Genomic DNA, 15,749 nt, shown 5'->3' with positions numbered 1-15,749 from the left:
GCTATAAAATCCATCGGATCATCGCACTGAATGGAGCGTACTACCTAAGCCTCCTGATGAAGGGCTTTTGCCCGAAACGTCGATTTTTCTGCTCCTTGGATGCTGCCTGACCAGCTGTGCTTTTCCAGCAACACACTAATCGAGACTCCGATTTCCAGCATCTGCGAGTCCTCACTTTCACCTCAGCCTCCTAGCCTGCCCAGAGACACGTAACTTTCCAAAATACTCACAGCAAATCCTGCCGTCAGTTTCCTAGTGACTGCTTGTTGCTCAGGGTCATGTGTGCGATTTTACACTGTGTTGTATCACTACAGTTTTCCTTACAGTACAATGAATGATTACACAGTCTGAGAGGTGAATTGGGACGTCCCGAGATTCGGAAAAGCCCCCTCTCAGCACAGGTCTTTAAATTTTGCAAGGCGTTTGGGGAGTATTGAAGGAAGTCCTTGTTTTAAAATAAATAAATAAACAAACCCTTTAAGATTACAGGACGGTCATTGCCAGTGCGCACTTCCATTGCAGAACAAAGCCTGCATGTTTCAGTCAAGCGGCTTCACTGCTCCTGATTGCAGAGACACAGCGTGCGCCTGGATCCGGCAAGAGCGAGCTTCAGGCTCGTGCGCGTGACACGCCCTCCCGTGCTGAGGGGGAAGCGCGAGCACCGGTTTGGACAGGGCGCGCACCCGACACAGTCATCAGAAACTCCTGTAGTGCAAGGCAAGCACTGGAGAATCTTAGGGCACATTTTTAAAGAGAACAAAAGTGAAAAGAGGATTGAGATTTTCATTTGCACTGAACCAGTCAACGACCAGACTGTCGGCTCTTCAAACAAAAAAACACACACAAAGTAAAATAACTCGCAGTTTATTGCGGAGGGAAGAGCTGCCACTGGTGCCGGGGGTGCAAGGAGAAGGGGATAAGAGGTTTTGAGGTGAGTGAATATGAAGGGGTGGGCTGGGGGGCGATGGAACAGCACAGCTGGTGGAAATGTTTGTTTTTTTTTAAAGGCAGACTTTGTTGTTGTTTGTTGTTGTTGGCTTGTCTCTGGGAAGGTGCAGCGCTGTTATGTTTGGGTTTCTGAGAGAGTGAGGGGGCGGGCGAGGCGAGGGGAAAAGGCTGGCGGCGCTTTGCAAAGCGATCGCCGGTACCTCGCTCCTGTCACTCGGGGCTGTACTGAAGGAACTGGCCGGACAGAGGGAGGGAGGGATAGATGGATGGTGCTAGCGCTGGTTTCCCTGCCTCAGCTTTGGGATGTAAATTCACTTCTCCCCTGTCAAAGTCTGCAGTGGGTTTTCCTCCCTCTTTTTCTCCCCCTCCCCCTTTAATTAGTCTCTACTCCTGTCCCACAACCACCACCTCATACATGAGTCTCTAATTCTCGGTGTGTCGATTTCGCTGTTCAAGTCAACGCGTTGCGGGATGCGGAAACCTCGAGCGTACGTGCTCCTTGTGCAAGTAGACAGTTATATATGTGACAACTTGTGCGAGCTCGCCTGAACGCGACCGAAAAGTTGCACATTGTGTAACAGTGTTAGCTTTAAAGGAAGCTGATGGGACGAGAGTTTCAAAACCAGCACGCTTTCCTCCAGTGTTAAAAGTCCTGAAAACCAATTGGTGAAATAAGACAACTTGGTGCGAAGATTGTCTGTGCAAGGTTTATAAACGATTGGATTTTTCCATCGCAACAAATATACACGTAGGTCTCGACTCTCTAAACTTGACATTGACGCCCCCCCCCCATTCCTTCGTTTTCAGATTTGATGATCTGTAGCTGGAATGTATAAATTAGCAAATATTAGTAAGTTGCTCTAGTTTTAAACGATTAAAGTTTGCGTTTAATGTTGCAGACAGTTATAGAGTCAGACAGCACAGAAACAGACCCTACATTCTTTCCAATTCAATTGTATTGAATCAATTCAGTTTAGGCCAGTCGGAACCAAAGGTGTCTTAGCAACCTCGTCCAGGTGATGATTAACGTCTGAATTTACTATATTTATCCTAGTATGTTTGTTTGTACAATATATACATTTGATTGTAATGTTAAAAACCTGAACTTCGGATTTAATACAGAAATCCAAATTAATTTCTCTAGCCTGTTCAACCCTGTTCTATTGAGTCCCAATTTAAACAAATGGGAATGATCAAATTACTGCCTAAAATAGATGGATTCTGATGTTGTATTGGCTTTCAGATTAATGGTGACCTTTTTAATATTCAATAAGTAATTATCAAGGTGATGAGCATGATGTCAGATTTGCTGTTTTAACGATTGAGATTGAAAGGGTAGTCTGCATCAGTTTGGTTTTTAGAATTCTCAGCACATTTGTGTTTTTCTTTTTGTGGTGCTGATAATCTTTTCTTAAATTAAGATTCATAATAGAAATCTCATGCTGGTCAGATGAAACTGAGTTTACCAGTCAGCTATACATGGTTTTGCATTCCTCAGATCTCATTTACCATTCAAAATCCTGCCATCGATAAAGTTCATCACAGATGAACTAGAGCAATTGCGTTTCAGTGTTCCTTTCATTTTATCAGCAGTCCTTGAGATGATCAGTCTGCTTTGCATTACAAAATGGTGTTTTGCAATTGATTTTACTTCTGAACTTGGTTGTTTTCGTATTACGACTCAAATTAGGATGTTAAGAAATAGATGTTCTTTTATGTTGTATTTAAAAACGTGCAGTAAAGGCTTCTCTGATTTATGAGAAGAGTGACCTTTTTTTGTTAATAGCTTTTTAGCCACAGGCATTTAACTTGTCGGTTGAGTGGTTCTCAGTAGCTAGTGGGCTCATGGACTAGAGATTTGTTTTGATCTCGTGGCTTTCATTAATATTTTGTGACATGTCTTTTTTTGCCTGTATGGAAATGAAGGGATTTTAAGACTGCAATATGAGTAGTGTGAATAACCAGTGTAGTAGAATGTCATTTTGAGGAACATGCACAGATAAGTGAAAGGCCTCAATATTAATTGCATCTATTCAAAATTAATACTTGTTATTAACAGGCCCGTCCCTGGACTGAAATTAAACATGTGGGGAAAAATGTGAAACAAGAAAAAGATCATTAAGGTTTCACATTGAAAGCTCCCAAGGAATGAAATATTAACAAATTCAGATTCTGAGATTTGCTGTGTTCCAATATTTTCTGTTTTACTTTTCTTTCATGGATTGGAAAATGCAACAAGGAAGAAATGTTTCAATAATTTGTGAAATAAAATTGAGGAAGAGGCATTTTGATTTATTGCAGGAAAAATATAGTCAGTTGCTGCCAAACTATAAGTAGGTTATTAAAATTTGAAGAAATATCTTTTTAAAGAAAACCATTCTTGGATTAAAATTAGCTTTTGTTCTTTAAAATGTCAATAGATAGCCATGTCTATTTTATTAAACAACACGTGTAAAAAAGTTTTAAACTAACGTGCTTATCCCTGATGTTTCGCTGAATAAGCAATAAGCAGTTCTATCCTGCCAGTGCTCAGTTATTTGAACTTAGTCAGAATGGCAATTACAACATAAACCATGGGTTTTAAAGCCACTGTTGTAAAAATGAAGAAAGGATGGCCGGGTTCAGTGGCTCTGACAGGGTCACTTTGGGCATGAGGTATAAACAAGGCAAGTTTGACTATGATGTACACAGGTTGGGTGGCCTCAGAGGTGACTGTTCAGGCAGGTGCTCCTCACATGTTTGGAACCATATTGTATAAGTCAGGAAGGGTAAAAACAGTCTTAAAAAAAATCTGCCTCTTATCAGGTTGTTCAGAGACAAAGTATTATAAGTCCCATTCCATCTGACTTTATGCATGAGGAAGAAATCCAACCAAAGTATAGGCTACTTCTTCAAAAGAAAGTACACTCCCTATGTCAGTATGACCCAAACTTCAAAATCCTGACAAACATTTCTTGCATAATTGCAAGTCTTTCAAGCCCTGTGCAACAGGATGATGTAAAACTCAAATATTGTAACTGTATTAACTATTTAAACTAGTATCATTGCTAACCTTTCAGTGATTTGGATAACATCAAAAGATCCAGCTGAGAGCACCTACTGAAACATGTATGCTTTTGTGCCATTTTTCTTTTTTCAAATGTCTAAACATTTTGATGATAAACTAAACACAAGATAATGGAGAGGAGAAAATAGAACATGTACTTTTCAAGTGGATTCAGTTTTGCATCATGAGATAATTATGCTGATTTACATTGGCTACTATATCTGTACCTGCACATTTTGATTTTCACTCTTTTGAAAAGCTCAGATCCCACACAGAGATTTTGAATATTTGTCAGAGCAATGCAAGATGCCCCAAACAGAAGTTAATATATTCATATTTGGTTCTCATTTTATACAATATTGCTTCTGTGAAATGCCTCGGAACATTTTATTGCAATAACTTGATTTTATATTGTTCTTTTAATGTTGTAAATGTATACGTAACTGTACAAGGCGCCATGAGGTATCCAGAAAATGTTAGGTGTACGCAGTAAATAGAAGCTAATATTGTATGCAATATATTCTTGTGATCAGATCAAATGCAAAAGAAGTTGTAATTTCTTGCTGTTTTCTTCTTGCTGTTCTCGTTTCATTTGACTTTAGAACACCGCTGGATATGAGAATAGCCCAGATGACATTTTTGCCTGTGAAAAATTGCTTAATCCCCAATTTACAGCATTATCATGATGATAATGCTGATATTGATAAATCATGTTGAGGATTTAGCGAGTATAAATGCAGGCCCTGATACTCAGTGATGTAGCAGAATGGTGCTGCAATGTTCAATGTAAAAGCAAGGACTGCAGATGCTGGAAATCAGATTTTAGATTAGAGCGGTGCTGGAAAAGCACAGCAGTTCAGGCAGCATCCTAGGAGCAGGAAAATCGACTTCAACCCCAGGGCATCAGTGTGGACTTCACCAGTTTCCTCATTTCCCCTTCCCCCACCCTCCTCTCATTTATCTCTCCACCCTGTAGACTCCCTGCCTCTATTCCTGATGAAGGGCTTTTGCCCGAAACATCGATTTTCCTGCTCCTTGGGTGCTACCTGAACTGCTGTGCTTTTCCAGCACCACTCTAATCTACAATGTTCTATAATGACTTTATCCTATCGTTAAAACTCTACTGTGATTAAAATTTTACAAATGTAAGACATTCTGAAAATGTAGCCCTGCCCTTATTAAGCCAAAACATGTAGTTTATAATTTAGGTAGGGAACATGAAAAAAACATAATTTCAGGTACATTTGTTTTACTGCTTTGTCGTGTGATCTAACATATGGTTACCAGCCAGCTGAAGAGTAGGAGTTATATTTTAGTTTTCAGTTCTTTTAACGCCTTGCGATCTACTTAAAATTCTTCATTTATTAATCCATCTTTTGGCCCAACATATTCCAGTCTTGGTGGTGAACTGCACTGTCAGCCACCTTCTTTGTTCAGGTTTCTAAATCAAAAAGGCACTGCAGTGAGTACTTAGTTGTGTTTGGGTTAGGAAAGTTCAAAGTACTACATCTTTGTTTTCTTTATCAGCTTCGAGCATTGAGCTCTCGCTATTACATGCTCTCTACATAGTTGTAGACCTTATCTTGCAGCCATACTTTACGGAAATTGTAAAACTGGTCTCACCATTAGATGCCTATGACTTAGTGCAGGACTGGCATCATTGTTATGCATGTCACCTAACTGTTCTCACTTTGGCGTGCCTTGTACAAAACAAATAAAAGCATGACTGATAGATTTTTGCAATACCAAAGAAGAATGGTGATCTAAAATTAACAGGAAAATTCACACAATGTCCCAAGTAAGTGCTTCCCACCAATGAGGTAAAGCTGAGACACCAGATTAATTTAACATTTAGCTGCTTGCTTCATGTAAACTGGAAACTGTTTTATAGATAGAATGCAAAAAAAAGTTAATTTCATCAATGATTTTTATCATTTATTTTCTACTGTGTGACATGCCAATGTTAAACTAGAGCTCTGAATTCTGTAGTAGATTAATGTGCTGTATATGACAATATTAAACTTGAACTAGGTTTTTGAGCAGTTTTAAGAAAGTGTATTTTTCATTGTGAACTAAACACAGGCTATAAAACTTTATGTCAAACAATTTAAGCACTAAACGTATTGAAATTTATTCTCAATGCTTAAATATCAACTTCTAAATGGCGGCTCAGCATTATCATTTAATATGTCTGGGATATAGGTTCAACTTGACCTTCGAGAGGGGACTTCTATTGTCTCCTTCTAATAATGCCAGTTTAGGATTCCAGCTGTCACCTTCTGACAGTCGATATGCCTCTGGTTTGTAAGGCACCTTCTGATGGGTTTGATCCTTTTCATCAATAACAATTGCCTCTCTATTTTGCAGTATTGCATTTGTAGAAAGGTATTGCTTTTGGAAATATTATGAAGTTGTGATGGGGCAAACTCTAGATTAACACATTGCAAAGAAGTTTATGTTGGAGAATGATATGAAATGATGTATTAAATGTCCTCTCATTTGTAAATACATTTTGATTTTCATGTTTTATTTGTATTGTTTCCTTGTTCTGTACTTTTCAGTAAAGGTGCCCATTTGTTATTCTTTATGCATTTGTATTTTTAATGACTTATTTCAACTCCATAATTTAAGTTCATTTTTTTTGGTAATCTTTTAAACCTTACTATTTTGGTAGCTGAAAATTGTTACTGGAAAAGTGCAGCAGGTCAGGCAGCATCCAAGGAGCAGGAGAATCGACGTTTCGGGCATGAGCCCTTCTTCAGGAGGGCCCGAAACGTCGATTCTCCTGCTCCTTGGATGCTGCCTGATCTGCGCTTTTCCAGCAACACCTTTTCAGCATCTGCAGACCTCACTTTCTCCTAGAAGATTTTAACCTACTGCGAATCCTCTTACAAGGATGCCTTCCTTGAAGAAGCTCTCTTCCTCCCTCTACAAGGATTTCAGTGAGTCCCTCTTTCATCACTGCACATCCCAGGTCATTTACCTTATCACCCTCACCTTAACCTCCTTCCATCTATCGCATTTCCAACGCCTCTCCCCCAAGTCCCTCCTCCCTACCTTCTATCTTAGCCTGCTTGGCACACTTTCCTCATTCCTGAAGAAGGGCTCATGCCCAAAATGTCGATTCTCCTGTTCCTTGGATGCTGCCTGACCTGCTGCGCTTTCCCAGCAACACATTTTCAGCTCTGATCTCCAGCATCTGCAGTCCTCACTTTCTCCTTACTATTTTGGTATTCTAGGAAGTTTTTGTATTTCAGTTGAATCCTATATTCTAGCTTGTCTTTATTTTGTCTATTTTTGCAGTTTGTATGTATTAATTCTACCTTAACAGATCTGGAAGTGCCACTGAGACTGTAAAAATGGCAAAGGTAATTAGCAAATATTTGAAGTGAGATGAAGGGCTCAGGTGGTGCAGTGTACAATCCCTACCTCTGGATCAGAAGATATTGGTTCAAGTTCCATCTGCCCAAACATGGGATTTTAAATTAATTGCATTAGGAAACAAGGAGCCTGGTGAGGATGAGTAAGGATAGTGCTGTTGGGTGAGCAGCATATTGCAGGAAACAAATTAGGTTGGAGTTTTTGTAGAATATTGAGTCTTGAGGTAATTGAAAAGGTATAAACTGTCTTGACTACAGGGAATCTTTTGAAGTGCTGACTTCTTTTGCCCCAAGAAAATTAGTTTTAATTTTGTTTGAGTTATTTATCATTGAGATCCTTTCTCTTTTTAGTCCAACTGTGTCTCCAGTCAGAAACAAAACAGTTGCATTTCGAGCAATTAAAATATTGATCAGTCTTAAGGCTTTTGCAATAACTGTGCGACCTAGATCAGAGAATTTGGGAAGTTAGATTTGTGATCAAAACCTTGATTTGGGTGTTTCAAGATTAAATCTTGCAGCATGTGTCAATTTATTTATTGAAGGGTTGAGTGACATTTATTACTTTAATATAGGATTTTCTCAGGCATTGAATGCAACTGAAAAATCGAATTGGCATTGTTGAAACAATTCTGAGTGTAAGCAGAAAATGTCACGAGCACTTCAGTTGTTCTAGTTGGAGTGTTTTTTTTTTATTCACATGAGATATGGGCCTTGCTGGCTGGGCAGAATTTATTGCATATCTATAGTTGTTCTTGTGAAGGTGGTGGTAAGCTGCCTTTTTGAACGGCTGCAGTCCATGTGCTATAGGTTGAAGCACAGTGCTATTAGGGAGGAAATTTCTGGATTTTGACCCAGCGACAGTGAAGGAACTGCAATGTATTTCCAAGTCAGGGTGGTAAGTGGCTTGGAGAAGAACTTGCAGGTGGTCGTGCTTTCATGCATCTGCTGCCCTTATCCTTCTAGATAGAAGTGGTCATGTATTTGGAACATACTATTTAAGGACCTTGTGGATAGTATGCACTACTTCTACTGAGCGTCACTGGTGGAGGGAGTGGATGTTTGTGGATGTGATGCCAATCCAGTTGGCTGCTTTGTCCTGGATGATGTCAAGCTTCTTGAGTGTTATTGGAGTTGCACCCATCCAGGCATGTGGGGAGAACTCCATCACACTTCTGTGTGATCTCACAGGCTTTGGGGAGTCAGGAGGTGAGTTACTCAGCCATCTCCCTAGCCTCTGATCTGTTGTTGTAGCCACTGTATTTATTGAGTCAGTGGTAACCCCCACAATGTTGATGGGGGTTTGTGATGGTAATGCCATTGAATGTCAAATGGTAGGATAGATGGTGTCTTACTGGAGATGGTCATTGTTTAACATTTGTGTGGCATGTATGTTACAATAAATTTTAAAATTAAAGGCAATACTTACACAATGTCTTTGTTTTAAATTTTTTGTAGAAGAAAATTATTTAGGAAGCAAACGGTTAAGTTTAAGATGCTGTGTTACAGGTAAAATAGAGCAACTTGAATATGAGCATAAGGAACGTTGGTGTATTGTGTCGGTATAAATTTTTCTGTTCCTTGGGTGTCTCCAAATCACTGATCTAAATGTTAGCCTCCAAGGTGTGGCCTTACATGTCATTTAAAATTTTATTTTTAGTTTTTAAACATTACCTAATATATATTTGTGTTACGGTTGAGATTTAAAACCAGATTAAACTTTAAACATTGTGAGCTCCAGGCTGCATACAAACAATCTGGGAATACATTTTGCACTTCGAGTTCATAATTTATTACAGGAGTTCATATTTTTGGGCTACATAGAAATATGGAAGTATGGATGTGATTATTGAATATACTTGTGTCAATTAGATAACATGGAAGTCAAGCTACAGATCTGTGTGAAATAATTAATAGGATTTTATTGATCGTCTAGAACTTGGTTACTACTGAAACATATACACACTGTCTAAAGTTTTTGCCTTGCCATCATCAGGGCAAGAATACTAACTCAAAGGGGAAACCAAAATTTATATAACAATAGAGCTTCCAGAGGGGGGACAGAAAAGTTAATAAAGTAACACTGGTCATACTGGACCTCCTCATTGAAGTATGCATTGAAGTTTTATTTGACAGTTTTACTTTTTTTCTGAGAGGAGACTGAGTGTTGGACAGTGGACTCTAATTAGTAGAGATTTTCCCTGCAAATTGCCTTGATGAGTGCCAGATGAAAAGCTTCCACAAAATCTGTCTCTATTTCAGCAATGTGAATTTTATTGTGTTTTTACAAACCTTACGTATAAAAAGAATGTTATGGTAAAATACAAATTGATTGCAGGATTGTGATGTTGTAGTGTTCTGTAACATTTTTTTTCATTTGGAGTCCAGTATATTAAAGGTTTCATTGTGAGCATTCAACTCTTCAGTTTTTATTAGTTACAAAAAAAAGCCCATTAGAAGAAAGAAGATCAAGACAAATTACATAATTTTGTTCTTTTAAGTTTGAAGAGAGCTCGACCATCCCTTTTATATGCTTAGGTAAAGGACACAGTCAAGATAAAAGTTTAACTTAAGAATAATTAAGGTTAATATGATAAATTTGGAGTCACTTTTTTCTTTAGTGAGAGAGAACTTCCAAATTATAATTTGAGTTTGGGTGAACCTATCACATTGGAGAAACTGAAACCAGTCATGAAGTTTGACCTAAACTCACTTCATTATTCTGTAGCCAACCCTCCAGGATCATCCTGGAGTCTCATGGGATTGAAGATCAATTTCCAGGATACTGTTAAGTGCAACCTGGAGAACAATCATAAGGAAATGTATGTAGTTTGTCATTTTTTTAAATATTTGTCTTTCCCTGATCCAAAAAAAACATTGGAAAGGCTTTTTGGCTGACAGCAAGCATCATCCAATTGGTTAATGAGTCCTTTTTGCTTTCCAATTGATGTAGGAAGGCAGTGCATCACAGAGATGAATGTTTTGGCCAACTATTGGTTGGAGCCTGGGGCAAGTCATGTGATGAACCTTCCGCAAATAAATTTAACCACAGTTAGAAGTGCTGGTTTTGAACTGTCAGACTGATCTGTTTCAGAGGGTGTTTGATGCTCCATTGTTGAGTATATTCAAGACTGAGATTTTTATTCACTGCTTTTCTGTCTGCTTCCCATATTCCTCAATTCTCCAAAGTTAAGAGCGATCAGCCGTGATCATGTTGAATTTGCAAACAGGCATGAGGGACCAGAAGGTTGTTGTCTGATCCTACTTCCTCTATACTTGGAAATAATAAAAACTAGTTTAAAATTGAAACTCAAAATCATGAACTTGTTGCGAATCATAAATAAACAAAGAACAATTGACCAGTTGGTGAAGTGTACACTGGCGCACATTTCAGATATTTTCAAAACAGAAGCACTGGTGAATGGACTTAGAAAATACTTTGAGATAAACAATGTAACTTTGGATAGAGAAAACATTAAATATGTTGATATTTTCCTTATACAGATGTATATATTCAATTCCATGGTTGAAGAGAAAATTAAATGTGAAATAGATCAAAGGATTTAAAAGTGTATTTGTGTAGTAACCTGGAGAGAGAAAACAATTTGATATAGCTTCACATTAATTCAACATTTAGTTATGTTCAAATTGTCTCAACTTTGGCACTTATTCCTAGCAATCTTACTCCATCAGTTGGATTTTAATTTATCATTGTGCTGTAGGTAATTATCCCATTTTTGTCATTAACTCCCATAATTAATATATTTAAGATAGAATGTAAACACACAGTTTTCTAGCTAAGGACTAGAATTTCATTTTTGAGGGAGGAAAAAAGGTTTAATTAATGTCAAAATGCCAATGAAACTGGCACATCTATGAACATGGAATGAAACGACCTGAACACTGTTCTCTGCATCTTTGCATGATGGAATCAGGTGATTTTGAAAGTAATCTAACAGTTCTGGCCTTAGATAATCTTCCTGGCAGGTTTTGAAATTTGATTTATATCTGCATTTGTTGTAAGTTGTTTTAGATGTAATACTTGTTATTGATCACAAACATGGACTGTGTATGCCTACACTATAAGAACTAAAGCAGATCTGTTTGCCATCTCGGGCATACTTAATTTACAAATGTAAAATAAATCAATTTTTTTTTTGTTTCTCTTTGCTTTTTGGCAATTGGTCACTTTCTATGGCACGTACATTTAACATGCACTAAAAGGCGGTTAATTTAAGTGATATTTATTCAGCCACTTCAGATGAGTATAAAAAGGGCAAATTTGAAACATGCACTTTTAAATATACCATTCAACAGTTTGAAGATTATTGATAATTTAGAGTCATAGAGATGTGCAGCATGGAAACAGACCCTTCGGTCCAACCCGTCCATGCTGACCAGATATCCCAACCCAATCTAGTCCCACCTGCAAGCACCTGGCCCATATCCCTCCAAACCCTTCCTATTCATATACCCATCCAAATGCCTCTTAAATGTTGTAATTGTACCAGCCTCCACCACTTCCTCTTGCAGTTCATTCCATACACGTACCACCCTCTGTGTGAAAAAGTTGCCTCTTAGGTCCCTTTTATATCTTTCCTCTCTCACCCTAAACCTATGCCCTCTAGTTCTGGACTCCCTGACCCCAGGGAAAAGACTTTGCCTATTTACCCTATCCATGCCCCTCAAATTCAAGGAGCTATGAACCTGCATTCTAAGGTCTCTTTATTCAGCAACACTCTCTAGGACCTTACCATTTTGTAGGTTTTAAAAATTAGGAATGCATTGCCAACCCTTGATGGTTACCCTGGGGTCTCTACTCTGTCTCCACAGATGCTTCCAGACCTGCTGCATTTTTCCAGCGATTTCTGTTTTTGTTGTTTATGTTCCCTGCCCGCTTGCAATAAAAGCCAACATTTCATTTGGCTTCGTAATTGCTCACACCTTCATGCTGATCTTGTGATTCTGTATAAACACACCTAGATCACTCTGTACTACAACATTCTGCAGTATTTTTCTATTTAAATCTGTTTTTCTTGTCAAAAGAGGATAAATTCTTATTTTCTGACATTTATACTCCAAATGCCAAATGATTTGGCAACTCATTTATCTATATCCTTTTATAAGTTCTCTGTATCTTCTCACAACTTGCTTGCATTGGCTGTGCACAATTTCATTTGAAAGATGCATGTTTTGACTAGGCAGCATTTCATTAGTACTTCATCAGTGTGCTGGGGTTCCTGGACTAGGGCTTGAATCTCTTATCTCTGGCTGAACTGAGGCTTGTGCCATCAATGCTGCTGGTTTATAATTAGTCCTGTACAATGCAAAATGTAAATGGTATGATCTGAGTTTTACAGTCAAATGCACTTCATTGGACGATTGTATCACTTGCAAGAAATGGGCTGTGTATTTTTTTTTAAGATATTTCTTTTACCGCAACTTTGTTTTCATATTATGCATCAAGCAGTCTGATTTTTGCATTAGAATTAATGCCAACTTAAGGAATTGCCCAAGAATTTCACTGGTTTTATGAGTACTTTCTAAACACAGATTCACTTTGGAGGAGTTGTAATTTAGCTGATGTGAAGTCTGAAAAATATGAAAATCTCAAAACACTATGAAAAAGAAAGCTGGGCATTTAGTGTGATAGCGACAGTGTAACTGGAGTGTTTAAAAAATTCGAATGTGCAAGTCATTCAAATATTTATATTTTCTAGTTGTCACATTGTTGCGAAGATATGTATGAGCGAGTGCACTGCTGCTCTCATAGCAAAATGGTTTAAATGTCCTCTTTTATTTTCAAATTGAGGGAAATGAGCTGCTTGAAAAAAGATTAAGCCATTTGGGAAACAGTTGGCGATAAAGCTGTTGAAGTTTAGTTACTAAACAAAAAGCTGCAGTTTGCAAAAGGAACAGCTGAAAGAACAAAGAATTGAGGTGCCAGGTAAGAAAATTGTGAGGGCATTACACTGTTAAGGTCCTGCATTCAGCATAGTAGAAATTAAGGAGGTGAATACAGAAAATTATAATTTCTTGCTGAACATATTTCCTCTTATTTTTTAATTTGAACTTTTAAAGCCTGTGACAGTGCAAATCCAAGTACAAGAAATATGTTTAAATAAGTATGGTGATCTGTGAATCCCGAGGATGAGAGTGATCAACCAAATTACAATTTTGTCAAATTTAGCAGTTAGTCTCACTTTCCATCAACTGTTAGGTGCCAATTTAAATGATTTTTGTATGACATTTGAATTCAGTTTTATTGATTATTGCCAGGTAGTGCTGTTGCTCCCCATTTTTCCTGTTTCCTCCCTCATACTGCCACTGCTGGCTGCCTTGGTTTGCTGCTGAATTGACTAATGTGATAATTACACTGGAATAGTTGGATTGCCTGGTCTCCTCCGATTCTTTACGGGATGTAGATTTTAATTTTTTTTCCCAATGAATCTCTCCTCTGACATAATTTGAGCTTTGTCATCAAGCAGATGCTAGCTTTTTTTTTTAAAGAGTTCAGGTACGCGAAATGTCTGTATTTTTTCATCTTTTCCACCTGGCTCCCAGTTGTCTGTTGCATCTTTAGTTATCAGTGCAGATTTAAAGAAAATACAAAGTGCTAAAACTGTCAGATTATTTGCATATTTTAACCTTCCAGTTACTTTAAGAGGAAAATTATTTCAGTGTATGCTAACTGAATCTACTTTTAACAGCAGTCTGTAAAGAAAATGCTGCAGATACTGGAAATTTGAAATGTAAAAGAGATACAGTGCTTGAAATGCTCAGGCTCGCCAGCATTTTTTGGGAGGGAGAAATAGTTAATATTTTTGGTTGAATATGACTCTTCAGCAATGCTTTTATTTAAAAAATCAGTAACCCACTGTAATCAGCTTGGAGAAGAATCCAAGCTGCTTGTATCTATGTTTGGAGAATCGGAGAAGTTTCCAGTCTGATTTGTCAAAACATTAACTGTCTCCGTCTACAGTTGCTGCAAGATCCACACTGACATTCTCCAGCACTTCCTCATAAACTCAGACTAATAAATGTTTACAGCACAGAAGGAGGCCATTTAATCCATTTATGTCAATGACAATCTCTACACTAAGCCCATTTTCCAATTTTTGCCCCACAGTCCTGGAGGCTGTGGAAATACAAGGGAATGTCTCAAAGCTGCTCAGATGTTATGAGAATTTCTACCTTGGTTTTCATTTCAGGCAATGAGTTCCAGATTCTCATCACTGTTTGAGTCCGGGGTGGGGGGGGAGAATAATATTGGAATAATTACTCCATTTGTTTTCCCATTTGAATTTTCTCTAATTGAAGACAGTGGCAGCAAATGGTTCTTTGAATAGTGATCTTTCAATAAAGGGGAAAGATATAAAAGAAGGGGCAATGTTTTCACGCAGAAGGTGTCACGTGTATGGAATGAGCTGCCAGAGGAAGTGGTGGAGGCTGGTACAATTGTAACATTTAAAAGGCATCTGGATGGGTATATGATTGAGAAGGGTTTGGAGGGTTATGGGCCGGGTGCTGGCAGGTAGGACTAAATTGGATTGGGTTATCTGGTCAGCATGGACAAGTTGGACTGAAGGGTTTATTTCCGTGCTGTATATTTCTATGACTCTAAGACTCTATAACTCTCCTCTTAGCCTTCTACCTTTTACCCTAAAAGTATGCTTCTTGGTTATTGACCCTCGACTAATGGAAAAACTCCTTCCTTTCTATCTAATTAATGTTCTTCATAATCTTATACACCTCTATCAGGTCTCCTCTCAACCTTCACTGTACCAAGGAAAACAACCCCAGTCTATCCAATCTCTCTTCATAATTAAAACTGTCCAGCCCAGGCAGCAATCTGGTAAATCACTGCACCCTCCCATCTTTTCTATAATATGGTGACCAGAACTCCACTTGTGGCCTCACAGGATTTTATGCAGTTCAAGTATAATCCCCCTTCTCTTGCATGCTATGACTTAGCTATCAAAGGCAATTAGCTCATATAGCTCCTCAACCATCTTATCTACCTGCCCTGCCACCATCAAGGATCTGTGAACACCAAGGTCCATCTGATCTTCAGTACTTTCTACGATTCATAGTGTTTTCTCTTATCTTGCTATCCCTTCCCAATTGCATTATCTCTCATTTTTCCAGGTTGAATTCCATTTGCCATTGCCCTGTCCAGCTAACCAGTCTATTGATATCCTCCTGCAATTTTCTGCTATCCTCTCCACTAATTACCACCCTACCAATTTTGATGTCATCTTTGAACATCTTGATCATACTCCCTACATTTAAATCCAAATAATTTAATACACACCAAAAACAGCAAGGGCTTCAGCACTCAGCCCTGTCAAATCCCACTGGAAATGGGCTTTCAGTCT

General features: G+C 38.3%; 1 protein-coding gene across 8 annotated transcripts in view; it reads left to right on the top strand.

Annotated features, from left to right (window-relative positions):
- Positions 1-492: 492 nt before the first annotated feature.
- The window catches only part of LOC122551298 (diacylglycerol kinase beta), a 544,642-nt gene continuing 529,385 nt past the window's right edge, over positions 493-15,749 (top strand). For 3 of the 8 annotated variants that reach the window (XM_043692997.1, XM_043693004.1, XM_043692998.1), the window contains exon 1: positions 493-931. The gene's annotated coding sequence lies outside the window, so the exon portion shown is untranslated. Of the gene's footprint in view, positions 932-1,392; positions 1,437-1,479; positions 1,697-15,749 lie in introns of those variants that run through there. The other 5 variants (XM_043693001.1, XM_043693003.1, XM_043693002.1 and 2 more) reach the window with 3 other exon arrangements.

This window comes from Chiloscyllium plagiosum, chromosome 7, assembly GCF_004010195.1.
Source record: "Chiloscyllium plagiosum isolate BGI_BamShark_2017 chromosome 7, ASM401019v2, whole genome shotgun sequence".
Lineage (NCBI taxonomy): Eukaryota > Metazoa > Chordata > Chondrichthyes > Orectolobiformes > Hemiscylliidae > Chiloscyllium > Chiloscyllium plagiosum.
Note: the sequence above shows the minus strand (reverse complement) of the source record. Positions and strands in the feature narration are given on the sequence as shown.